General features: G+C 40.2%; 1 long non-coding RNA gene across 2 annotated transcripts; it reads left to right on the top strand.

The window, feature by feature from the left end:
* The first annotated feature begins 178 nt into the window (after window positions 1-178).
* LOC104910346 lies at window positions 179-27,141 on the top strand. Of its 2 annotated transcripts, XR_004159270.1 has the most exons (5): window positions 179-355; window positions 7,737-8,110; window positions 10,187-10,421; window positions 19,903-20,073; window positions 26,162-27,141. It is a non-coding gene; the product is annotated as an uncharacterized LOC104910346 (long non-coding RNA). The 2 variants fall into 2 exon arrangements; XR_004159269.1 differs by lacking the exon at window positions 26,162-27,141 and having other exon boundaries at window positions 19,903-21,446.
* Window positions 27,142-27,482: the final 341 nt, after the last annotated feature.

Consider the following 27,482-nt stretch of genomic DNA (forward strand, 5'->3'; position numbering starts at 1 on the left):
TATATATAATAAGAGGCGTCAGAGAAGCCTTCCTCACTAAAAAGTCTGCTTGTTTGAGTTTTTCCTTTGAGATTTTATATTTCATGGTCTCCACCCTATTCCAGAATTTGAAAGCAGGCATTTTCTGTTTTATGCTGAAACACAGGAGTCTTAAATATCTCTTCAGCTGCTTCCTAACATTTGTTCCACAGGAAGGGTGTTAGTTCACAACACAGCATGCTTTGTTATATCTGCATCAGCAAAGCAGATAATCTCAGCCTCTCTTCATCTGGAAACGTGCAGAGGAAGAGCACTAGGAGATAGTGTTGTAGTTAAGGATTATTGTGAAGTTCTCAGGGTACAAGACAACAGTCAGGTAAGCAGAAAAGGTCCTATACTATTCTATGTTCCTGTGCTGTCACTTTCTTCACAAAATGCTTGACTGTGTGTAAGCACTTTCTCTGAAGGTTTTGGCTCCCAGTGGGTCAATATTCCTCATAGAGAATGCAAGTCCTCTTAAATTCTATTATTATTCTTTTTTAGCACTTAGCATCTCATTTAAATGCTTCTTTTGGGTATGTTAACATGCATTCAAGCAGCTGATAGTCCCTTCTCACAGAAGGAATGGCCCATCCCAGCAGTTTTGCCTGACATGCTTGGACAGGCATTGTGTTGAACGACCCAGTGGGGCTTTTTGCTGAAAGTCTCATGCTCTTTGAAATTCGGCTACCTATATATTTTGATTAAACGTGAATTTGATCAAAAGAGATCTTCTCCTTGCAGAGGGCATGCTTCTCTGAGTCTCTGTGCACTTTTGGATTCGGTAGATGCCGCCTTTGGGTTCAGAGAAGCAGAAGGCATTTCCCAAATTGAAAGACATCATTTATAGTTTCTTGGGACTCTTCCTGGACTGTCCTACATTAGCAATAAATAGAATGCATGTAGCAATAAAAATGACGGCAGTGGATCAAAAGTATCTGCAAAGATTCTTCTGTGAGCATCCCATTAGCGCTCTCTCCTCTGCACTCACACTTCTTTTAGCAACTTTGTTCAGAACTGAGCTTTTGGCACAGTCATTGATACACAGCTTTGTCGAGTTGTAAATTAACAACTGAAAGTGTGGCAATACAAAATTAAAAGCTTGTTCATCACAGATCTTTTTTGCTAGTGTATGGGACTGAAGCAAATTGTTCTCTGACAGGAGTGCTTGTGCTTTTTCCACGTCACGGGGGAAGTGAAATCCATGCCAGGCAATGCCATGTATCAAGCCCAGGAAGTTGCAGGAATTAACAAGAATAACTTCTTTCATAGTTAAGATCCCAGAGACTTTACAAAATCCCTGCAGCATGGTGTTTAAATGAGGTACTGCAAGAGTGCCAAATAGAAGTGAGCCTGCTCCACTAATGAGGGCATGTTGTGCCAGCTCTTTACAAAGAATAGTGTGTTTCCATCCATCCACATCGAACCAGCTCTACTGATAGATGTGGAAGGAGAGGGCAGAGGGACTTCGGCACATTTCATTCGTTTCTACTCACCTTCATCTCATAAGGACTTTGGATCATGTTAGGTCTAATCCTGAAAAATGGAAATGTTTTATGTGAGAATTGGACTGCCCCGGGGGAAAAAACTACTATTCAGATTCTAACCACAGCCCCAAAACATAACATAATCTCAGATTACACTGCTGTTTAACAGCAATAATATTATTGACAGGAAAAGTGTGACCTTCATTAGGTTTGGAAGTTAGAAAACTGATTATGATAATGATATTTTAGAACTACTAAAGTACTACTTCAGGGTATTTCTATGCAGATTCAGACTGCTGCAATGTACTGAGAGCATCCATTTGGGGGTTTCCTGCTTATAACACAGGAAATTTTCTTACCTCTAATAGCATTTTATTTTTCCTACTATTAGTCCTTTTCATAAGTACTTTATCTGGTAATTTAATGAATCATTCCATACATCTCTGTGTTTAAATTATATTCCTGTACAACCAGTGTTGATGAGAATTCAACAGTGCGTGCTGTACCTTAGGAAGAACTGGCATCTCATGTTCTCATTAGGAAAAATGTATCTAGAAACTATAAGTGCTTTTCTACAGCACATCTCCATATGACTTATTTGCTTCCTGGTTGTCTTCAAAAGCAGCTGAAAGCCTCTGTGCACCTGTTTTTCCCTGGTACTTACATCTACTTCTGCATGAGAAAGGAGGGAATAAATGTTAAATTGAAGATATTTATTTTATTTATGATTGCAAGTTTTTTTTGCTTGAAAAAGTTCCAGAGTCTTTCATCTTCCATGCTAAGTGGAGAGACAAAGAAAGCATTCATAGACATGGCACATGTCACATGGGGCAGTCTAATGGCATTAGAACAGTTCAGTGAAGCATTAATGAATTTACAGTGATGACAGCTCAACAGTGCTAGGGTTTAATCTACTCTGTGGTAAGTGGTTTTCAGAAGTACCCTCAAATGCAAATAACCAGTCAGGACTTTTGTTCTTTTGTTTTCTGATAAACATAATCAGGTATTTTTCTTTTGAAGTAGTCAATTTCTTGCTTGCTGTGTACCTGATCTTTCCACAGCTCATGTCATTCCTCAAACTGTTTTCAGCAAGTTCAGATGAGACTTGAGCTATTCCAAGCACCTACTATTTAAAATATTTTTTCTATTCTGCCAATAGTTTACTGTACTCCATACCACTAGCCTCAGCAGCTTCTTGGAAGTAAGATTCCCCGCAAAAAACCCTTGCACAGAAAAATGCGTTGTATGATCTTGTCTATAATGCCATACTTTAATCCCAGCTCTGTATTCACACATCTTTCTCTTCACCATCATACTTCATTTCTGTCTCATATCCATGTGCCTACTCTTGTATTTGGATGAGGTGGACATGTAAGGTGTTAAATCAGATAACAGTGGTTTTCAACAAATTCAACAAGACCAAGTGCGAGGTCCTGTACTTTGGCCACAACAGCCCTATGCAATTGTACAGGCTTGGGGCAGAATGGCTGGAAGAATTTGTAGAGGGAAAGGACCTGGGGGTGCTGGTCGGTTCTCAGCTAAACATGAGCCAGCAGTGAGCCCAGGTGACCAAGAAGGCCAACAGCATCCTGGCTTGTATCAGGAATAGCACTGCCAGCAGGAACAGGGAAGTAATTGTCCCCCTGTACTCAGCTCTGGTGAGACTGCACCTTGAGTACTGTGTTTCTGGGGCCCCTCACTGCAAGAAAGACATTGAGGCCCTGGAGCATGTCCAGAGAAGAGAAACGAAGCTGTGAAGGGTCTGGAGCACAAGTCTGATGGGGAGGGGCTGAGGGAACTGGGATTGTTCTGTCTGGAGAAGAGGAGGCTCAGGGGAGACCTTATTGCTCTCTACAACTCCCTGAAAGGAGGTTGTGATGAGGTGGGGATTGGCCTCTTCTTCCACATAACTAGTGATAGAGCAAGAGCTAATGGCCTCAAACTGCAACAGAGGTTGTTCAGTTTGGATACTCGGAACCATTTATTCTCAGCAAGAGTGGTGAGGCGCTGGAATAGGCTGCCCAGGAAGGGATGTGGTGGAGTCACCATCCATGGAGGTGTTCAAAAAACGTGGATTTAGTACCAATGAACATAGTTTAGTGGTGGATGGATGGTTGGACTACATAATCTTAGAGGTCTTTTCCAACCTTAATGATTCTATCATTCTACGATTCATGAGACCGGGACAAGATGTGAGTGCTAGCTGTTTACAAGAGATCTTATCCTGCCTCGCTGTCATAGCAAAGGCTGTCTTTGATTTAAATGAGCATGGTGATACAGCAATTTCAGCTGTCCATTTCCAGAATATGAGAAAGGAATGTGTTGGCCTAGAGAACAGAAATTTGAGTGGAAGCCTCTCCCCCAAGAATGGTCATTCGTTAGTATCCACAGGTCTATCCACAAATTAGTAATTTCATGTAGAGGCTCCCTCATAAGGAGCACCGTGAGTTCTGTGCTTGAAGCAAAGCAAAGTATTTCTTAAATGCCTGTGTTCTTCAATACATCCCATGACACTTCTGTGAAGAAATAGGTGTTCTTCCAAATGCTGTAAAGATAAATACTCTAAATCACATTCTCCTTTCTAAGAAAAAGAAGTAACTATATTGGAAACAAGGCACAGAAAGGAGAGAAAAACTGTCTGTCTCTGTAAGTTTTCTGGGATCTGCCAAATTTCACTGAAGCTGGACTTCAGTTATTGAGATGAAGGCATGCTGGAGTGGAAAAGATGACAATCAGAAGTGGAGATACACTGCAGTCTGTGGTGTTCTTGCAGTGTGGGTAAATATAATTAAGCCAGCCTTGCTTTAGTTTTCTCCAGTACTAATACCAGAGAAAATAAGCAGCACAGGGTACAGTGCAGACTAGCTAATTGCATAAATACTCGGAGATCTGGAAAGATTGTACAGCACAGCAAAAGCCTTTGTGATCAGTACCCAAGTCAGCAAGATCAAAGGTACCGTTCATAGCAGCAAAAGTTTGTTAACACATCAGTAAGATCTAAAATTGCACTCCAAATGCGCTTGTAGCAGCCTTGTTACTCAAAGAAAATGTGCTCTAAGGACACTAAGACAAACCGCAGAAGCAAGGCAGAAGTGCATCCACAGAGATTTATGTACTCCCCAGACCACTTGCCAATTGATTTCAGTGGGACTTCTCATGTCAGCAGAGATTGTGGGGAGGAGAAGACAAATCTTTCCTTTTTCTGTCAGAAATGCTTTGAGAATCAACAACAGAAAGAAAAAAAATCATATAGGATTGATTGCCTTCATTAGCCTCATTTCCTCATTTCAGTAATATTATTAGCTATAAATCACAGCACAGTTTCATATGGAATTATGTTCTTATTAATATCACAACTTCCTCATCCCCTCACCACTTATCAGATTCATTCATTGTATGCTGGAAATCCCAATAAATTTACCTAACTGGAGACCTTATAGCATAGCTGTATCTTTCTGTATTCCTTACCTTCTGTTTGCTTGTTTTTATCTTACTGTCTTTTGTTAATTCTTTTGTTGTCAAATTGCACTGCAGAGTATGGAATGCTTTTCTGCTCCTTAACATGTCTCACACATTAAAAATACATTAGGGAAGATATCAACTACCTCGATTTCCTTTAAAATGTTTTCTTTCCCTCATAGCCACTGAAAATAAAACTCATGAATGCATTAATTCTAAACAGAGTAGGTAATGTTTTCTTATTTAATAAAAACGCAGGCCAAAACTTACTATTGAAGTATGATGTAAAAATAAAAAGAATAGTTTGCTTTGTACACTTGATATTCAAAATAATTCACTGATGATAATAATCATAACAATAATAGGAAACTGAAGTAAAAATGAAATGACCTTGCTTATTTCAATCCTGGGAAGAAAACGAGTTTTCCTGGACAACCAAAAACTGCTTTCAGAAGCAGTTTGTCTCTGTGGAATTGGTGCAGATGTCATGCTGTTACATATTCCTTCTGTTCAGTACCTAGCACACTGGGGGAGATAATTTTTTCACATATATTCCCAGCCCTGCTCTATTCCCTTCGAGCTTTGCAGGATCAGCACAAAAGGTCTAGAAAGTAGGCTGGAAAAATCAGCATCAGGTTCTCCTTGAGAGAAGGGCTCCTGAACTGCTGCAGTGCCAGCAGAGCCAGCTGCCTGCTACCAGCAGCTCATTTCTCCTCTCCAATGCTCTGGATCAAGGTTACGGTCCCACCTGTGTTCCTCACATAGGGCAGCCCAGCCCGTCAGGTGTATAGCTTGTGAGGAGTGTCAAAACATCTGCTATCTGCCTCAGAATCAGGTGACAAAAGACCTCTGATGTCTTTCTGTTTGGATGTCAGCAGCTTGTGTGCACTTGCAACCTGAAGGCTTACATGGGAAATCTTGATAATATAACATTAACAATAGGAGACTGTGATTAGGTATATTACTATAACATGGGGCTTTATTCAGAGGCAGCACTTTTAAAAATTACATAAGCAATGATTTCACAGAATGGTTGAGGATGGAAGGGACCTCTGGAAGTCACCTGGTCCAATTCCTTCTGAAGCAAGGACACCCAGCAGGGTGCCTAGGCCCATGTCCAGGCAGCTTATGAAGATTTCCAAGGAGGAAACTATAACCTCTCTGGGTAAACTGTGCCAGTGCTCCATCACCCACACAACAGAGAAGTGTTGCCTTATATTTAGAGGTAAACTCCTGTGTTTCAATTTGTACCCATTGCCTCTTGTCCTGGTGCTGGGCAGCACCAAAAATAGCCTGGCTCCATCCTCTTCATACCCTGCCTTCAGGCATTTATAAGTATTGCTGATTTCCCCTGTACCTTCCTCTAGACCAGGCCGAGCAGTACCAGCTCTCTCAACCACTCCTCACAGCAGAGGTTCTTCAGTTCTTTCATCATCTTCATGGCCCTTCACTGGAGACTGTCCAGATCTCTCATGTACTGGGGAACCCAGAAGTGGACACAGTGCTCCACATGCTCACTTAGTACTGAGGGGAAGGATCATTTCCCTCAGCCTTCTAGAAATACTCCTCCTAATGCAACCAGGAGGCTGTTGGGTCCTTCTCTTGGGTCATGTTCAACTTTTTGGTGTAGTAGCATTTTGTCTTTCGCAAGGTCCATGTGAGTAATTGAGATGTTGAATAGTATCATCCTCACTATTCATATCTGTGCATATCTGTGGTGAGTGGCCACTTTGTTATATGGTCAGAATCCTTTCAACCCAGCAATTATGTTAATTTTCAGTCCAGGTCTGTATTTAATCAATTTGACAGTGTCAAAAAGCTTACTAAAGATAAACATTCACTGCTTTCCCCTCATACACCAGACTAGTCCTTTTTTCATAGGCAGCTACCGGCTTTGTCAAGAATGATTTTTCCTTCCCAGACCTGTGCTGACTACTCCTACTCTTTGCTTTTCATTATTTTTGCAAATGATACCCAGGATTTTTTTCTCTATGCCCTCTCAGAGACTGAGGTGAGGCTGACTGGCCTTCCATCTTGAAGAAAAGAGCAACATCTGCTTTTTTCAGTCCTCAGGAGCCTTCATACTGTATTGACGTTTCAGGGATTACTGAGTGGCCTCATGGTGACTACAACCAGATCCCTCAATACTTATGGTTGCATTCCATAACGTCACACAGACTTGTGTGTCCAGGTTTTTAAAGTCTTCCCTGACCTGATCCTCCAACAACGCTAACTTTTCCTTGTTTCAGATGTTTCTGTGGGTCAGAAAACTGGGATTCCTGAAAGTTGGTCTTACCATTAAAAGACGAAGAGAAAAGGGTACTCAGTAGACTGGCCTTTGCCATATTCTTTGAACTCCAGGTGCCCTGCACCATTCAGCAGCAAGCCTATAGTTTCTAGTCTCTCCTTTGCTGCTGACATATCTTTAGAAATCTCTTACTGCCCTTCACATCTTCTCCAGATTATACTCCGTGTGGGCTTTGGCTTTCCTGACCTACTCCCTGCATGATTAGGCACTGTCTGTATTTCCCATATCACCTGACCCTATCTCCACCTCATGAATATTTATGTCATTGAGTTTTGCCAGGAGCTTCTTGCTTATTCACGCAGGCCTCCTGCCTCATCTCCTTGATTTCTTAACGCAGGAATGGACCAGTCTTGAGTTTGGAGGAGGCAGTCCTTGAAAATCAGCCAGCTCTCCTGGACTCCTCCTCTCTCCAAGATGATATCCCATGGGATTGTAACTGCCCTTCTGTGTTGTCCCTCCTGCAGATATCAGCATTGTCAGAGTCTCCCATGAGGAACAAGGCCGGTGAACAAGGCATTTCTTCCAGTCATCCAAAAGAGGCCTCATGATCTGCTGCTTCTTTTTTATCACACAGTCTGTAGCAGACACCCACACCAATGTCACCCACGGTGGTCTGCCAGCGAGCCCAGACCCATACGCTCTCATCTGGGTCATGGCAGAGCTCCATGCATCTCTGCTTCTCTCTAATACAGGACAAATGACCCTCCTCGTCATCGCAGCCCGTCCTTCCCAAAGATCCTGTACAAAGCCACTGCAGCACTCTAGTCGTATGAGTGTGATTTGCCCATTACCTTGAGATTTCTAAAAATCCAGGCTTCATCCACTGAAGAATTCAAAGGTGAGTGCTTTTCTTTTTTCATTTCCCTTTCAAACTGCACTGGCAATGAATAGAAAATCCATTTCTCAGTACCATTGCAAATTGCATGTGTTATGGTCAAATATGTCCTGTGGTGCTGTTAGTTTTGCAACAAAGAAATGTTTCTATCAGATGGTTCTTGTCAACAAAATCAAGTAGAAATGATAAATGGATTACTAATATTTTTCTGTGAGCCAGTTTTTAAATGGGTCACATTGTTCTTCTCTTTACTAGCAACCTAAAATAGAAGTTATTATATCAACAGTGGTTTTCACATAATAGAACATTATCTAAAATTGAGTTTATGTAATGTTTTTCCTTGAAAATTAAGGCTATAGTAGTATAGTTATTGAAAATTATCATCATTTACTTTTTATTTTTCTATTTAAGAGCAATATTCTTTACAGTAAAAATTGCAGTTGAAGTTCTGACTAAAGAAAACGATCCCTTGGTACAGACAATAAGGAAAATGAATGCTTATGTTGACAGCACGGCATTATCAAAGCTTCTTTTCCCTCTGTGGGCCAAATTTTCTGCTAGCATATTTGATGTAATTCTATAGACTTCAGTGGGACTGCCCCAGTTTATGTAATGGAGAATACAGGACCCATTTTTTTATTATTATTTAGATTGAACTAAGTAAAAAATAAGGATGGAATCTAAATAAAAGCCTGGCCAGCATTTTCTTTTAGAAATCTTAGATTTATGAGGCTATTTCTGAAAATCAAACTATGGTTCATTTCTCCCTGGAGTATACTGCAGATGTGCAGCTGCTCTTCAGCATCAAGGAAAATATGAGCCTGACACAGCCAGTCACAGATGGCCCACCCAATGCACGCAGGGCCAGCCAAGTGCCACCAGCACCTCAGAAGGGGTGGAATGCTCAGGGAAAGTGGAAATTCAGACGCGTGCAGTCGTTCAGCACGGCTCAGATTTGTGTATCACCCCAGCACTGGTGAAGACAGTCTCGCAACTCCGCATGCAGCTGCAGAGGACTGCCATTCTGAAAACAAATTTCCTTAGCCGTATGTAACCGGCTTCCACTCCTGCTCAGCTCTCTGTTCAGGATCGGGGGCATTCAAGGTTCTGCTTCAGTGGCTTGCATTAAAATAGGGTTAGGATGGTCAAAATCATTTGCAACCTTTAAATACACAGTAAAGGAAAATAAAGAGGTTTTTCCACCACCTGCTGATTGGAAACTAAGTGCAGGAGAGAACAGAGCATAATACAAGGTACCAAATATGCCTCGTGCTGTGCACTGAACTCTTCAGGGATTTCCTCAGAGAGGTGAACTTGCACAGAGATCAGTGAAAACCTGCACCTTCAATCTGTTTCCTATAAAAAAAAAATACCTCTGAGTCTCTCCAGTGTGCAAGTCAGAGCTATCTGAAAGTCACGGGGAAATGAAGAGCTGAAAGGCTAAGAGTCTCATGCTTCTTTTTCTTTTTATATACTCTTTATTCCCAAAGATCCTATGGGAAGCATAGGGCTTTAGCACAGGGACAGCTGGAAAGATTCAGGGCTTTTAAATTAGTAGCTTGTTTAAATCCCAAGGCAAAGCAGTTGTGCTAAATTAATCTCTGAAGCCTCACGTGAAATCTAGAGCCCCTGAGCGGTGCGGATATTTTGAGGTGATCTAATTGTGCTTGGAGAGAAGGGAGAGATGGGCACAAGCAATGCTGTGCTCTGCGCTGCAGTGGGCTCAGCACACAACTCGGAGCAAAAAGCTGGCATGGGCAACACAGCCAGGACACCAGGGATCAAATATATCCATGCATCTATGGAAATTAGTTGCTGCGCTCTCCATAGGATAGCAGGTTTGAAATGCATACTAGGAAACTGAGGACAATGTGCACAGCAATTTCAAGAGCTCCTGGAAGTGTCGTAGGGATGGAAAAGAGCAGGAAAGATTGCTGCTGCCAATGAATAGCTTGTCTTGCATGGCAGCTACCTCTCATGGAAGTTTTTTCAGTTTTTAAGTGGGAATCTGAGACACTCTAAATAGCTTTGTTTTATGAAACTCAGTCAAGGTTCATTCACAGTCCTGTCTCTCACCAGAGCGAAGTAGAGGGTGCAGGTGCTGCCATTTGATGTCACACTGGGAAGCAGCGCAAGAGCCCTTACCAAAGCACAGACTAAGGCTGGGCAGCAGCAAGCAAAAGCATCACTGGGGTAATTCAGCATCGCTTCATGCATCTGACGCTGAAGAACAATGTGGAGTGAGAGTGCTTCGTCTGTCTTCATGTCCTGCCACCCTAATGCAAGCACTAAGAGTGCACGTGTGAATTCTCAGGTATTGTCAATTTAATGACTGTAAGAAACAAGAAAGGAGTAGAGGAGACTTTCAATGTGCTGCTGGCAAATGTGAGTATTGCAGTGTGTTGGTATATTCGCCTTCACCAGGTGAATGGCACTGATACACCAGGGAAGACTTTCTCATAAAATTCCTAAGATTACACTTCTGTTTTTATCTATTTGCATAAATGGAGGAAACATTTTTAAATGCCATGCTTAATCCAGAAAAGTAAATGAATAAGCATTTTGTTTGTGACTCTTTCAAGATGAGATTGATTGTTGTCCCATTGCCACAGGTCAACCTCTGCCATAGAAAACTCAAGATAATCTTCAGCTGCATTTCCTAAACAATTAATAGGATGGACAAAGCAAAGATAACAATGCACACTTTTCCAAAACCAGTTGTCAGATGGAAATGGATACCAAGTGAATTAACTCATTAGAGCATGAGAGCACACTTGGAAATGCAAAACAGATTGTCTGGAATGATTTTAATCCAGCACAAGGTTGATACCCTTGTTGAGGCATGCCAGAATTGTAGTGCTTCAGTTTCAGAAGGGTTCATGGGTGCATATTCTGGGTTTTGAGCCTTGAAGTAATTAATTACATGACTAAAACACCACATATAGGAGCTACACACATGTGTATTAACCGCAAGGGCTACGTCCACATGCATGGACACACATACAAACACCGCACATGTTGACATAACAGCACTTTAAAATACAAACAAAAATTGCAATTATTTGCTTGCTGAGATTAACTGATAAAAGCAACAGGCATGTTGTATTCAAGTTAAATAAATTCTGTCTTTAAGAAGCTGCACCTTTATCCACTGTAAAAACACGGCAGTCATCTGAAGGCAACAAGGCTCCTCTCATGCCTGGTTTGTAGGATGGTTTGGGTTGGAAGGGACCTTTAAGATCACCTAGTTCCAGCCCCCTGCTATAGGCAGGGACACCTCCTCTAGACCATGTTGCTCAAAGCCCCATCCAGCCTGGCCTTGAATGCTTCCAGGGAGGGGGCATTCACAACGTCACTGGGCAGCCTGCTCCTGTATCTCACCACCCTTGCAGTAAAGAATTTCTTCTTGATATCTAGTCTAAATCTACTTTCTTCCAGTTTAAAGCCATTTCCCTTTGTCCTGTTGCTACTTGCCCTAATAAAAAGTCCCTCCTCAGCCTTTCTGTAGGCCCCTTTCAGATAGTGAAAAGCTGCTATAAGGTTCCCCGGGAACCTTCTCTTCCCCAGGCTGAAGTGCCACAACTCTCTCAGTCTGTCATATGACCAAGAGCAAACTTCTCAGAAATTGGATTTTAACATTTGTCAACTGCAAGCTCTTAACAAAGCCTATTTTCCCCCAGTAAACTTCCACCTATCTCTTTCAAAGTTAAAGGAGTGTACTTCTGTGAAAACTGTGGAACTTTAATTAGCATACCAGATACCACTACAGCACTGCTAAAGTAATACAGATATTTATAGGTGTCATTAATAGGGTATACTTAGGAGCTTTGCTTCTTTTTTATCCATCATGGGGCAATAAGCTACAATTAAAGGACTTAGGGTCTATACTACAGAAACATTTCCCATCACATGTGTAACACACACACAACATATACTATGCAGAGACAACAGGCAGCCAAAGCAGTTCAGGGTATTTCTTCACATTGCAAAGGTGCAGTAATACTTCTCCTAAACATACTAAACATAAGCAATTCAAGCAGCACTATGTAACATATGCTTGTCTGAGAGGAAGATGAAAAAGGCAGGAGGAAGGCTTAATTCATCCTCTGTACCGCCCATCATTTTTACCTCATTGTAGATAACACAACATGCATAGCAGGGGCTATGAAGCTTGTGTATGTTGAGAAAGGGTGGCCTTCATCAGCACCGTCTGCTGCACAGTGTGTGCTCTCAGATGGCTGAGGTGGAAGGTTGCTGCCACAGACGGCACAGCATCTCTGCCTGCATCCAGGCTGTGCTCACTCTCAGTTGTCTGGAGTTATGAGGAGAGGTTAAATGCTTTCGTGTGAAGCCTGTATTTATCCTGGTGGCACAAAAAGAAGAATCCAGTTAAAATCAAATTATGTAGCTTCCTTCTTTAGGAGGAAATTGTTACTGCGCAATATGGACTAAAATAAAAGTCCATGAATCAGTCATCTAATTTCATTTTGCAAAGACATTTTGCAGTATGTAGTGCCCAACAGCATATAATGATAGTCATAATGAGAGCATGTGAAAATTTACAATATATAACAATGTACAGCGTCTTTATCAAAATCTTGTTTGTTTTCATGTGAACTGTGGTTCTGCACAAAGCAGACGTTTTCTCATCTCAGAAATATCAGCTGTACTGGAAGGAGGTAAAAGAGCAGATCAGTTTGAGAGACCATGTCATGTGGTCACAATTCTTCTTTTCCTTCAGTATTTGACTTTATTGTAATAATGACTGTTCAGCACAGGAGGTGTTGAAAATCACTTTTTTAAGCTGTACTGGCCACTCCCCTATAACAGGATTTGCCACATCCACGCTCACATACGCATGCATGCGCAAATACACTTAAGCTTTTTTATTGTGCATTAAAAGGCTTTAGGCAAGCCCCCAAGCCGCAGCATTTTGGAAATCAAAGATATAGGTGTTTGGTGGAGGCCATCTTGCAAATTCTTGTAGAAGAGATCTGCTATCCCAGTTCAAGGTGAGCTCCTTGCAACCTGCCAGCTCTGCTTACAGAGTCCGAATCATGCACATCCTCCTCCTTTCTTTTATTCTGGCCTAAAGCAGCTGAGATCAACCTCATTCATGCAAACATTCCAAAGAGAAATGCTAGGTTTAGCTGACAGATACATAAAGTCTCTGTTGTCACAGAACTCTGCAGTGTCTGTTCTGCACCAGATGTCAAAGAATGTAGATCTGCAGCCGGCTCTGGTATTCTCCAAATTCCCTCCTTCACAGCTGTTGTTTTCCACATCCACGTACATGGAGCCAAATTTTCAGAAGAAGGAGCAGACCCCAGATCCTTATATTGATGTGAATACATGTTTGTTTATTTGCTTGGAAAACGTCTGTTTGAGTTTAACAGCAGTGTATCGGTGAGTGTATATTTGAGCATGCTCAGCCCCCCCCCTCAGTGTTGGAAGCTGCCTTGCTCTTCTTTCAAACATAATCTCTTTTCAAACAGGTGCTCTGGAACTGCTGTTGTCTCTGAATTTCTCTTTGCAGTTAAATAGGACTCCCACTGTGCTGAGCCCTCCTGGGCACTGTGGAAATAAGAATCATAACCATAGTAATAAAAAAAACAAAAGATGTGTAATCGTGAGGAAGAGTGGAGCAGCATTTCTTCAGTTTACTGTGGGGCCTTCGCTGGCCACCCCGGAAACCCCTCAGGAAGGGAAGCTGTAGCCTGGCACTGTAATTATGGCTTTAAAATTTTATTCTTCCTTGTGTAAATATTACCAGCCTGCACAGCTTTTTAAATGTAGTCAGTGAGAGCCACTAAAATTATATACCTGCAAGAACTGAACTGAGGTGAAATTTTTCTTTCTATTTAAATGGGAAAATATCTGAAACGGGGAGGTAAGGATGGTAGCAGCACCCACATTTGTTTTCCTGGGCTTCCTTTAAATGAGATCAAATTTGCAAGTTTCGCCTCCAGTGGCCTCAAGTGTTATTTAGATTTCATTTCCTTAAATAAAGACAGCATGCCTATAGAGGCCTTTCCTCCCCCCTACCTGTGTAATGAGCTTCAAACCACTGAGTTCTCAGTTGGGGAAATAATAATTATAATCTTACCATATGTTTGTTTACATAAACTTCAAATTTTCAGCCCAGTCGCTAACGTATACTTGAAAAAGTTTGTCCATCCTAGTATTGAGACACCTGACTGTGTTCAAAAGGTTTCACAAAATCACAGAATCACGGAGAGGCTGCAGCTGGCAGGGACCTCTGGGTCTATCCAGCCCAATGCCAGCTCAGGCAGGGACACCAAGAGCAGGGTGTGCAGGGCCATGTCCAGACAGCTTATAAAGATCTCCAAGGAGGACACTCCACACCCTCTCTGGGCAGCCTGTGCCCATATAAAAGAAGCATTTACTGACGTTCAGAGAGAGCCTCCTCTGTTCTATTTGGTGCCCGTTGCCTGTGGTACCCCATGAACACAACCTGGCTCTATCCTTTTTGAAACCTTTCTTCTTATGTGATGAGAGGTGAAGTACTCAAATCACAGGTATGAATTTGAATGAAGTGTAGTTAGGACATCAAATATAATACCTGATTCTTAAGGAAAGTATAGCACATACTCTCTGTACCAGTGCAGCAATGGTAATGAAAATGTTAAATGTTAAATGCACTTTTGGGCAGTCTAGTAGTATTTATTTGCTATTGTTATTACATGCATATCCATAATATCCACTTTTCAACACAGACAATAGTATCAACTTAGAAAAGCAGTGATTTAAGATAAAGGAAAAAGCGATGTCTGCTGATTTTACAATAAACAACGGCAGAATATTCACCTATCAGATGAGATGAAAGGAGGGAGAAGGGTTTAAAAAACTTTCTTTGAAGTGATATGACCCGGCACAAATAGCCTTGGTGACATTTTAGGAGCAAATAGCCCCACCATTAACTACACGTACTTCATGTCATCGAGGAAACCTGTCACAGGTTCAGCTCAATCTGCCCAAGCAAATGAGCTGGTACCTGGGGTGGTGGAGCTTGCATTTAATTCTGAGCTTCTGAAGTTAATCCTGGGTATTTTTATCAGTATCACCAGGTTGTATGTACTTATATGTTTGACTTCAAATGACATTCCTGTGATAATATCATAATGAAGTGTTTTGTACAGTAATTAGAAATGTGTAATTAGAAATGTTTCTACCGAATTACATTTTCAGCAACTCTTTTCCTGAAAGAACAGAAGGGAATTACTACTAAGGCAAAAATAAATATTTCTGAAATTGATAAAGAAATACAAGTTCAGAGGTTTAAAAAGCTATCAAGAGATGACATTTAGGAATGAGATTTTGTAAAAGGAACATTAAAAATGTTGAACAAATATTGAAAAAATGATCAGTGCTGAGAAAGGTACAGAAGCCAGGCAGATTTTCAGATTGTCTGCACCACCAAAAACACATTGAATATGAGATACAGGAAGTTGAGTCCCATGGTGTGAAAAGTCAGCAGGAAAACAAAGTGCTAATTGTGCCCAAAGTAAAGCACGAGAGGTAATTTAAAGACCAACCTCTGGCTGTGTTTGGATTTTTTGGGGGAAAGAGTTCTTCTAAACAAGCAGGGAGATAGATAGTTATTCCATCTAAACTAACAGCAATGTCACCCATCAAAATCACTGGAAAGCAGCACTGGAAGTAAAGCAAAGCCTTTAATGCATAGGAAACAAATTAAGGACATTTGTGCAGCAACGCCTTCTATCAAAGCCTGCCCCCTGCCACTCACACAGCGAACACCACATCCGTGGGAAGGGAAACGCCTGTTTGCCTTCAGTGTTGCTCTCCAGGAGTAAACACATTGCTGGAGATCATCACCTCTGCCGACTCCCATGAGCTCCATACAGATGTATGACTTAGTCCCACAGTGGTGCTCTGGGGAACAGGGCCACTGGGAACAGCCATCACTCATTCAATACATGCTGTATACAATTCCTTTGGATTCATTATATGCTATGTCTGCTTTATGTTCATTATCACAGAGATTTATCTTAGAAGCAACGCCTTCTGCTTGGAAAAATAAATGCTTCTTCTTTGCTTCATTACCTAATAGCTGGAGGAGTCCATTATCCTGGGAAAACATTTTTTTCCACTTACTCGGCTTAAATATTTTATGACCATTTTCCTTTCTAGCTTTCACAATAAATACAACAAATACATGACAGACACAAGATGTGAAGTCGTCACCTATATGTATAATTTAGCATATACAATGAATTCTCACCTATTTTCATTTCGATTTTTTATAAACTGCACTGTACTATACTGCTTCCATTGGTTATTTTCATTTACTTTACCCTGTCTGTGCTTAGTCTGACAACAGTCAGTCTCTGTCTCATACGGATTCCAAAGCAGATTTTGGGTGGTACAGCTTTTATAACTGTACTTTCTGCAAAGAGATTCCAGTGTTTGAAGAGGCCTTCAGTTACTACTTCTCTTCTGTGAGGATTGCTGCAGTGACATCTCAACATTGTACCTCTGCTGCTAATGGCAGAAGACAGTAGAAGACTTTTTTTTTTTCTATTAAATGTAACTCATTGTGTAACTCTGCACATAAGAGTACAAACAGCTTGCATAGTCCAGGCACTTTAGCTACATCAGCTGAATGCAGAGAGAGTGAGACTAAAAGGCATCTTAGGAATGCGCCAATTGAACGTAACCCTGAAAATTCATTCCCACTGTTTTGTTTTGTTTTGCCTCTGTTTTCAGGAACACTGATGGAGGAATGATGGCAATAAGATCACCTGCATGCATCAGCTGCATGGAAATACCTAGTTGTGTACAGGGAGATCAAACCGAGTCCTATGCACATTTGATCTAATACATGAGCAGGTTTTGCTCCCAATCCTGAACCACTTTGAACAGTGACCATACACTTTCTTTTTCACCTAAGCTTTAGGAGAAGATCCCTGCTCAGCCAAGCTGGCCTTCTGCCCCAGCTGCATGACTTTAGACATTACGGAATTGTTTGGTAAGAGGTGGTACTTAAAAAGTGACCAGCACTGCTGGATTCTTATGCCTTCAGAAGCAGTTTTCATAGCAAACTTGCCAAGTAGTTCCCTGAGCATCATGAAGTCTGCTTTCCCCATATCCAGTGTTAATGTGGCACTTTTTCTCTTATCACCAAAGATTATATGTTCACCAATCTCATGGTCACTATGGCCAACACAGCCTCCAGTCACCATTTCACCCACGAGACCTTCTCTGCTTACAAGCAACAAATCTAGGAGGGCACCTTTCCTAGTTAATTCCCTTGGTATCTGTAACAAGAAGTACTACCAAAGACATAAAATATTTGTCTCTCTGGAAGATCTCAGTCTTATCCATGAAATCTCCCTCATACTGGTCTGAAGCACACTGATATTGAACATTTCAGGAACTCCTCCAACCTTTGTGAAACAGTTAAATTTACTTTGTGCAGAATATAAATGACATCAATTCTGAAAGGTCAAGGTATGAAATATTATATTATTGCAATACATTTACTGTACCCACTAACTCTCACCATCTGTACATCACAGACTTCACTGAACTATCATATTTTCTCTGAAAAAAAAGGTCTTCAAAATGCAGTATTCTCTCAGAATCTTGCAATCCTTAGAAGTTTGTTCTCTTTCCAAGGAACAGTTACAAAAGAGGTAAGATTTAAGGCCATATCAGAGCTGGATAAATAACTTTTTGTGTAAAATAAATGAATTCTGGGGGCACTGAAACTTGGGAACTTGGGGTAATATCCACACATAAATTCAACCAGAAAAAGAGAGTGGTGCAAATTAAAAAAAGCCACAATATTTAAGTTCCGTGTTTTCATTTTCAATGAAATTTTTTAATTTGAAAGCACTGGATATTTTGCTATGGTATCTTTTAAACAAAACATTTGAAATCATGTTTTTAAATACCACTCCATTTGTTTATTGTAATAAAATAATCAAAAAGTCTTTGGAAAGTTCCAATATGTACTTCCCTAAATCCTCAAACTATATATATTTTTTCTCCTCTAAACAAAAATTATTGTTCTTCAGATGACTTTCTCATGGTGTGTAATAAGCCAGGTTGCTGATTGCACTACAATTGAATTTACTTTTTAGAACATTTTCTGAAATATGCTTTAAAGATAATTCATTTGACCTAAATATTATCTAAATCCCTGAGCCTGTTGCCTCCTATTGGCCAGCCGAAGGCCCTGAGAGACATCAAAATCTTAACTGGAGATTAACTTGTTTGAAGGTGGTCCTAGATTTATTTCAATTCATTACATTGACCTTTAGAGTATATATAGCAACTAATACACTACTTGACATATGTTTTTTCTTGGTTGTTCATATGGTTCATTTGCATCTTTGCTAAGTGAATAGGAATATTTAGAGGAATATTTTCTGAGACCACTTATTGAACCACGATACTGGGGAATTTTTTATCATGAGCACATATTTCTTACGTCATACAGAGAGGCATGACAATGATGCTGTTATAAAGAGGAAAGGAACAGATCCAAGTCATATATTCAGAAAATACTACAGAATGCCTGTTGTTTTGTTTTGTGTTTTTTTTTTTGTTGGTGTTGTGTTGTGCTTGTTTGCAAGCTTGGACAGATCAGTAGCTCTGTGAGAACTTTCTTTCTATCAAAGAGTGGCTTCTTGCTTTATGACTTCTTGCAAGCTAAGGGATAGTAAAGTGCGGCCTCTGTGCCAGCTGCACCACTTTTCTTTCACAACATCCAAAGAAAACATGCCTGTATACCACAGGATGACATGAGTCAAGTTTTAGTTGCTGTAGTTTCTTTAGCTAACGTGTAAAATATGTTCTCACAATGTAATTACCAAGCTCTATCTTGCTAAGGTAGAGAAATGTCAGTGTTTTTTGTTTAATGTTGGAAAGATCTGGGAAGAGATATTCTTCTTCCTGTTGAGCTTCTACATAAAAAACATCACCACACTGTAATTCAGGGTGATGCAATGTAATGTGCCATAACTTCACCAAAACATTAGTCAAGGAAGTAACTTCAAAGTGGCATAATTCACTTTCAAATATTTATTTCAGTGTATAACTTCTGTTCTTATTTGTAGAAATGAATATGAGCTCCATATCTAACTTTAGGTATCCAAAGCGACATGTTCCTTAACATTCCTTCCAAGCCCATACCCAGTAATCCTCACACAAAGACTGATCCATACTTCATTCTTGATTTCCTCTCCCATGAGGACAAGCTGAGGGAGCTGGGCATGTTCAGCCTGGAGAAGAGAAGGCTCCAGGGAGAGCTGAGATCTACCTGTCAAGTATCTAGAGAGGAGGCTATAAGAAGAAAGGGGATAGACTCTTTAGCAGGGTCTGTTGTGATAGGACAAGAGGAAATGTCTTCTAACTAAAAAAGGAGTCATTTAGACAGGATATATGGAAAAGGTTTTTTACAATAAAGGTGGTGAGGCACTGGCACAGGTTGCCCCAAAAGGTGTTGGATTCCCCACTCCTTGAGACAGTCAAGATCAGGCTAGATGGGGCTCTGAGCTCCCTGATGTATCTGTAGGTGCCTCTGTTCACTGCAGGGAGTTGGACCAGGTGACCTTTAAGGATCCCTTCCAACTCAAACAATTCTATGATTCTATCACCAGCCCATTTTCCTTTTTCCTTACATCATTTTATTCTCATAGCTGGAATCTTAGCTTAGTTAGGTAGATAGAGTCGTCAGGGATTTACAGAAATGTGTGAACAGTTCATGGCAGCACCTAACCTATATCAATACTCTTGACCTTTTTCAGATAGCGTAGAAATGTATCTTTACCTACTAACGGTGGCCTGTGAGAAGTTCTTGAAGTGTCTGTGGAATACTGGAGTCCCCAGAGAGGATTTGTTCTCCTTTTGTCTTCTGATTTCCAGCACTGCAGATCAGCTTGTAGGAATCCCACCCGGAAGACTGCAATGACTAAACTGTAAGAGTTGAACTTATTTTTCTACCCACATTATGCAGCTGACAAATCTGCATTTTATGAATACAAAAACCCATAAAGTAAAGAATGAGTGTTCAATCTTGATTTTATTTTCTGTGACTATGTTTCACTGTGAATTTAGGATTTAAATGTTATGTTTGAATCCAGGCAAACACAGATATTTTATTATTACAGAAATTATTTTCCTATACCTTGATCTACTTACTAGTCCCAGAAAGACTTTTTATCTGAAAGGTATTTATTTTTAAGTGAAATTGTATTCATTTAGTATAGAAAGACTCATAATAAATGTTTTGTTTATGAATCTGAAAGCATGTCACTTTCTAGGAACACTTTCAGATGGTAAAACATCTCAAATATCCAGCTATCACAAATTCTTGATCTATCTGGTAGTTCTCATTGTTATTTCTTGTCCTTTCCTCTCTACTTCTGGCTAGAAAACACCTCTTCTTCCTTGAATATCTCTCCAAGCATGGCACTATTCCTCATCTCATCTACTGTGAACATGGCAATGGCACAAAAAGTGTAGCATGGCTGGGAGCGCCTTGCAGCACCATTAATGATTCTTTTATCTCAAGATTCCCATTTCCTAATTTTGTTCCCCCATTTCCTGCACCCATATTGTGACAACAAGCTTCAAAGAAAACTCGAGGCTACAGATTTGTCTCTCCCTGATACTTACATGAAGATCTGAGGATAAGAGGAACTTCTCTAAGAGAACAGACAGGAAATTCTGTACTAACAGAAGTGGGTGAACAGTGTAACTCTCCTGGTAAAGCTCAGATAGGACTCATTATGCAGACAGTACAAACTATTACAGGAAAAAAAGAAAAAAAAAAGCTCTTATATCATTCAGCTCTGCCTGAGCCAAAACAAGAAGTGCATCACTGAAGCTGTGTATTATGCATGAGGTATAAAAAACTGTTGAAAATTGTTTTGTTTTTTTTAATGATGAAAAGAGAACTAGCATAGGAGTGAGATGTGATTTTAAATTCTTAGCCTAATATCATTGCTAATTTTAATTGCTATTAGAAGAACCTTGTTTTCCTCTAAGGCATTACGTAAAGAATCATTCCAGCCCAAATATGCATTGGAAATGTTCGAGAGCCATTAGAAAACAAACAATGAACATGAAAACAGCAGCAGTAAACTAGCAAATATCCCTGGCTATGAAGCCAAGATGTGGCTGTTCAGCTATCAAGCAGGCGTTAACAGATGATAGATGAGTAATTATTCAACAAAGTTGGATGAAAAACACCTAAAAGCATCCAAAAAATCATGCAAAATAACATCTGAAATTTGATGAACGAGAAAAATTACACATAGCATAACAGCATAATTTCTGTGTAATATTCTTAATTATGAAATATTAACATTTCAGCATGTGAGGTTTTAATGGCTGTTTGGAATCCCATTTCTGACACTGCGTACCACACATTTACATATAGCTGGATCTGTACACAAGTCTCTAGCCTGTGCTGAGACTCAACTTTGGCAAAGTGCCTTGTAGGAAAAGCAGCGCAAAGGCAGTTGCATTCTGTACCTTGCCTGGACACCTCTCTGCACAGTCAGGGCTGCCCTGTATAAGAAGTGTCAGCGAGGAGCTCTTATCACCTTGCAGATGACCATCACAGAAAGGGTTTTTGATGGCACGTCCTTCTATTCCCCTGACCTGAGGAAAGCCTTGTTCACTGCTGAAGAGAGAAAAATGATGGATTTTGTGGGTGCTCCAATCCCTGGAGATGTTCAAGGCCAGTTGGATGGGGCCCTGGGCAGCCTGATCTAGCTGTGGGCAGCCCTGCCCATGGCAGGGGGATGGCAGTGAATGGTCCCTTCCAACCCAAGCCTTTCTCTAATTTTCTGATTCTCTGATTCCAAGATTCTCTGACACTACTGAAGGACAACACATGGGATTCTGAAAGCGGTGCCTGCAGAAGATAGTGGCACACAGATGAAAGGGAGCATTTTTGTAATGGCTGGGAATTTAAACACATCCAACTAAAATATGCGAAGCTTTAAGCAAAAAGGAAAAATTCTAGTTTAAATAGTATAGAAATAATTGGGATTCAACAGTGAAAAAAATACTACACAGCTAAACTAGAACAGGCTAAACATGTAAGTAGAGCTGGTGTAGCTTTTTCATAGGGCTTACAGACTGAAATGCCTTCTTCATAAGTATCCACTGCAAAGTGACTTACCAAAAGAGAGTGTAAAGAAGTGGGAGAAAAAGTGTACAACACAGAGCAGAACTCAATAGCCAACGTATTCTCTAATAAAAGACTGTCCTATATTAAATACTCATAGAGAACCATCCAAAATAGACAGATTTCATGGCAATTTGTAAATCAATTACTTACTTGTTAATGCTGTTGTGAGGGCCACTTTGGACATTACACAAATGCCCGAAACAACCACATTGAGTTCAGTAGCAGAGAAGTAGCCAAGCAAACACATGCGCCATGTGTAGAACAATTTCACAAAACAAACAACTATATAGAATCAAATTAAAATCAGTTAATCTGAAGTAAAACTGCAGCTTAAAATATCCCAGGAGATAGGCAGGTGCTAGAACAGTTGCCATATATGCTGTGTTTTAACTGGCAGGAACAATTTGGTTACAAAAATTACATTTTAATTAGTACAAACCAAAGATCTGTAATAACATATGCGAAAGACATAACTACAAACAAGAAGAACACATGCTGGCCTTACAGCTTGAGCACAAGTAAGTGAAAAGCAGAAAGTATTAGTCATAGCACTTACAACACTTACTCTGAAATATTTGATGGTGTGAGAACAAAACTGAATATTGGCAGAAACATTCTTTTTGGTCCAATTGAGCAACAAAAATTTTTTGTATTTAAAAGGATGGAAAAATGTTTGGACTGAAACACAATATTCTTAAGTCATGAAAAAAAAATCTGATTTATGCCTTTATCATTAAAACATTATGTGGATATAAATAAGGACCATGATTGGCAGTGGCTGGAAAAGAAGTCTGTTGTTAACTCATTAATTAATTGCATCAAGTACTCATTTGGAATTGTAGCTAAGTATTTCAGAATGGTTCTAATGACATTACTTTCATTGTTTGATGCAGATATACATATTTTACGCCATGCCTCACTGCTCAGATTTTTGTATATTTCATAGGAATATAAGATTGGAAGTCCTCCTCCTCTTTAGTCACCAAATACATTCCCTGCTGACTGAGACAACCACGTGAATAGTTTGCTATCATTCAGTTATTATTAGATACATCGGACAGCTTCCTTTTTCTTTTCTGTTCTTTTTTTTTTAATAAACTTGTCCCAAGAAGCTCTGTAAATCTCATTATGTTAGGTTCACTGCCAACACTCATCAACAAAGGGGAAAGACATATGATAAAAACAGAAACAGTTATCTTTTAACCACATGTAAATTCCTGACATGACCGAAGTTGATGGGTACTCTGCCATTTGTTTGAGATTTCACCCTGCAATTATAGAAAGAAGGTGTTCCCAGTCCTTCAGGCTTTCCTCGTGGAGTCATAGAAGCATAAAAGCAAGGATGAGATTATAAAGCTAGGTTCATACAAAGTGTTCAGGATTTACACACTGAGTCTGAAACTCACCTATCTGAAGCCTTCACTTAGCAACTCTTCGCTCCAGAAGGCCCACAGTTTCCAGGTTCCTAATTTGTGCCTATTCTGGGATGCACCCAGAATTTCTTACACCCTCAAAGGGAAATCTCAAACAATGAGACTACCAATGTATTTGCTTCCTTGTGAGATCTTATAAGACTCATGTTCTTAGACAAAAAAAAAAAGCTGTTCCTTCTACAAAATTAAGAAATAAAAGTATCTTTTGTCCTTACCTTTTAATGTCCTCATCTTTTATGCAAAATTTGAAGGTTAAATTTCTCATCCAGGATACATGTGATTTGAGGTTAAATCTCAAGAAGATTTGATCAACCTCACCCCCTTTCCAAGGGAATTCATTATCACCGTGTCTCAAACAAGTCAGAGTGAACCTCAATTAGCTATCTTAACCGTCTCCACTTTGCATATCGTAATTCAGGAGGAGTTCAAAGCCAGGAAAGATCTGAACAGTCCTAAGTCCATTCAGCTGTTTCAAATAGTATGCAAAAATGTGAAGAAGAAACTACAAAACCTGGACTCAACTCTCCCAGCACCGCCACCTCTGAAGATGAAAGAAATGAGTTTGAATACAACAGTGAATGCTCCACATCATTAAGTTGCACTGGCTCTTCCTCTTGCCTTCATTAGAGATTTGTGAGAAAGGGAGACTCCAGTTTCCGGAGAGAGATACTGACGTTGGAGAACCTTAATGAGTGAGGTTCATGCTTACTTGGGATTTCTTACTATCACTGTGTGTTGATATGTGGGTCCCACAGATCCCACTCTTGCATACCTCATTCTCCATATACATAGCACAACTGCCTAACTGCTGAAGTGTCTGCATTGAAAAAATGGTCCCTGAAAATTCTTCAGTTGATGGTGGACTCCCAGAGCATAGTGATGCACTGGAATAGGTTGCCCCTGGATAGGTTGTGGATGCCCCATCCCTGGAGGCATTCAAGGCCAGGCTGGATGTGGCTCTGGGCAGCCTGGTCAAGTGGTTGGTGACCCTACATATAGCAAGGGGCTTGAAACTAGATGATCATTGTTATCCTTTTCAACCCAGGCCATTCTATGATTCTATGATTCTATGACCCAGGTACAGAGAATAAAAGAAAATAGAAAATAAAAGAAAATATATTTCCTTTCTTGCCTCTAAAATTATCAATCTTACTGATCTAATGGGATGTAATAATGCCAGTGTGAAACTGGACAGTTCAAGTATTTTTTCTGGGAAAGTTATACTTCTGAGACTTACATAAATGTTTTTGCATTCAAAAAAACATAGAGCTGAAGAAGTATTTTGGACTGAAAACCAGTATTTCCCATACACAGAATAAGTCATACAGACTCTCTTAGCCAGATGCAAAACAAGCAAAATATATCAGCTGGGAAATTTGTTTGAACTGACAAGTTAAGGTAAAAGATGCTTGTGTTTGTTGTCTCCTGAACACAATAGAAGTCTTTCAGTTTCATGTGAGCTGGTTTTCTCATTTCACCGTGTTATGCATTCGCAGTGCTGAGATCACTTTCACACAGCTGTCTCATGGCCAGAAGGAGCGCACAGTCTTCCTCCTCGTGAGTTTTTGTTTGTTGTACAGATGTAACACTTTAAACTGAAAATCTCCTTCATTACACCTGAACTTTGTGTCCCACGATTTTATCTCTGGCTGTGGACATCTTGGCTCTTGATCTTCTCTTTGTATCTTAATTAAATGGAAAACAATTACTCAGAGGAGCTGGTTATCTGGAAGGTTCCCATACAGAGATCTGAAAACAGAAGTTTCTTCTTCAGCCTGGCTCTCGTTTCTGTTACTTCAAGGCATAACTGAGATGAATTAATTTCTGTTCTCTGCCCATCACACTGAACTCAGGGGTACAGCAGCCTCATGTAGCGTTATCTGCACTGGCATACACGGACTGCTACAGTGGTTACAAAAGCTGGCGAGCAAAACCTGCAGTGAAAAACTGTCAAGAGCACTCTTACACACAGAGCATAGTTCCAGGGACCAAGAAGTTCTCAGCATAGCAAAGAAATTTGACAAACTCCCTATCCATGCTGAAATTAGCAGATCGTTTGTTTTCCTCATCAATCAATCCTTCCCAAGCTGTACTTTAATTAAAAAAAAAAAAGGTTTCTGTTACTGTTTTATTAAATGATAGTTCTTGATTGACTATTTCTTCAAAAGACAGCTATTGAGGCAGAGGTGATTTATAGGATACAAATGTGAGGGCATTCCCTAAGCATGATGCATTTATTTGGTACAGACATATGCCTCATTTGAACATTTCTGAATGCTCTTAAGCACTTACAGAAACAAGTAGGGTATGTTTTCTCAAAAAGTAAAAAAAGCAAAGCTGTAAGCCTGCATTTCCTTATTGATGAACCAGAAGTTGCAAAACTGGTTCAGTGCAGAAGCCTAAAAGTTATTTGCCTTCCATTCTGTGCAGGAGGACCTCCTTATAACCAGGCTCAGTGACAGCTGGCTTTCTGGACTGAAGAAAACTGCTCAGTCTCCTGTGGATCCCAAGAAATGTCTTTTTTCCTACCCGTGGATGTTCCCTGCCCCTCTTGACTGTCTCTGCCTGAGATTCCCTGCTCCTCTCCCCCGTGCTCCAGTTGCTGGAACTGTTGCTCTCCAGCTGTGCCCAGATGTTTCCACAGGAAGGATCCATCTTCCTCCTCCTCCAGGAAATCACTCTGACTCCAGTGCCCTTTTACCTTTAACCCAACATGCAAGCAGCAAGCAAACAAAACAGGCAGACAGTCCATAATGGTCCACTGCTCTCTGTCAATATTTTTCGACTTGTACCGGAAAAAGAGAGAAAAGCATTACAGGAAATAAAACAAATAATTAAAGGATGTTACAAGCTAAAAAGGAAGCTGAGTATTAAATGGCCGGAGAAACCCGTTCATTCATCTGGCAAAGGACAGAAATGTCAGCCATCCTCAGATTTGCAGCATCTCTTATGCTGTGAGCATTGCAGGTCAAATGAAATAAAGGTTGCCCTATCCTGGTACAGCAGATGCATTCATGTTCCCACTCTTCCTGTATCTCTCGAGGCAAAACAGAGGCCAGCAATAAACTGGACTCGGAAGGCCATCAAACCCTCACTCTGACTCTGGCTTTAATTACTGGCAGATCCCTTTCGTGGAAGAAAGTCAGCGTGTTGCCCAGAAAAGATAAAATCCCCCTTTCTACTTCAGTGGGCCCTGTGAGGCACCACACCCACTTGGCTCTTGATATACCGACTTTCCAAGTTAAACTCCTAAACTCAATCTTAATTATACTTAATTGGATCTGGCCTCTAATTATCATCATGTCTTTTTAAAAATTGTTCTTTCCACGCAGTAGACCTTAATAATAAACTGTACTTTTTGTACTTTTTAAACTTTAGATTTCTAGCCCTAAATTTGCTACCAACTCCGAACCTAAGCTTAGAACAGAGAATATGAAAAAATTTTCCCTTATATTATTTAATAATTTTAAAGTCATTCTTTTATAACAATTACTAATATAAAAAAATTACGTATTACTTATTGCTTATTTCTGTCTTTGTAAGTCATACAAAGTGTGCATCCTAACACAAAATCTAATTATATGAATGAACTGAAGAAAATACAGAAATTAGATAAAGATGGTTCCTTTAAATATTAAACCTAAAACTTTAACACTAGCTCCAAACCTAATGTTAACATTAATGCCAGCAGTGGATATAGCAAGGAAAAACTAAACAAAAGCTTATTTCCATAGAGAAACATGTCATCCCC

This window comes from Meleagris gallopavo, chromosome 3 (genome assembly GCF_000146605.3).
Source record: "Meleagris gallopavo isolate NT-WF06-2002-E0010 breed Aviagen turkey brand Nicholas breeding stock chromosome 3, Turkey_5.1, whole genome shotgun sequence".
Taxonomy (NCBI): Eukaryota; Metazoa; Chordata; class Aves; order Galliformes; family Phasianidae; genus Meleagris; species Meleagris gallopavo.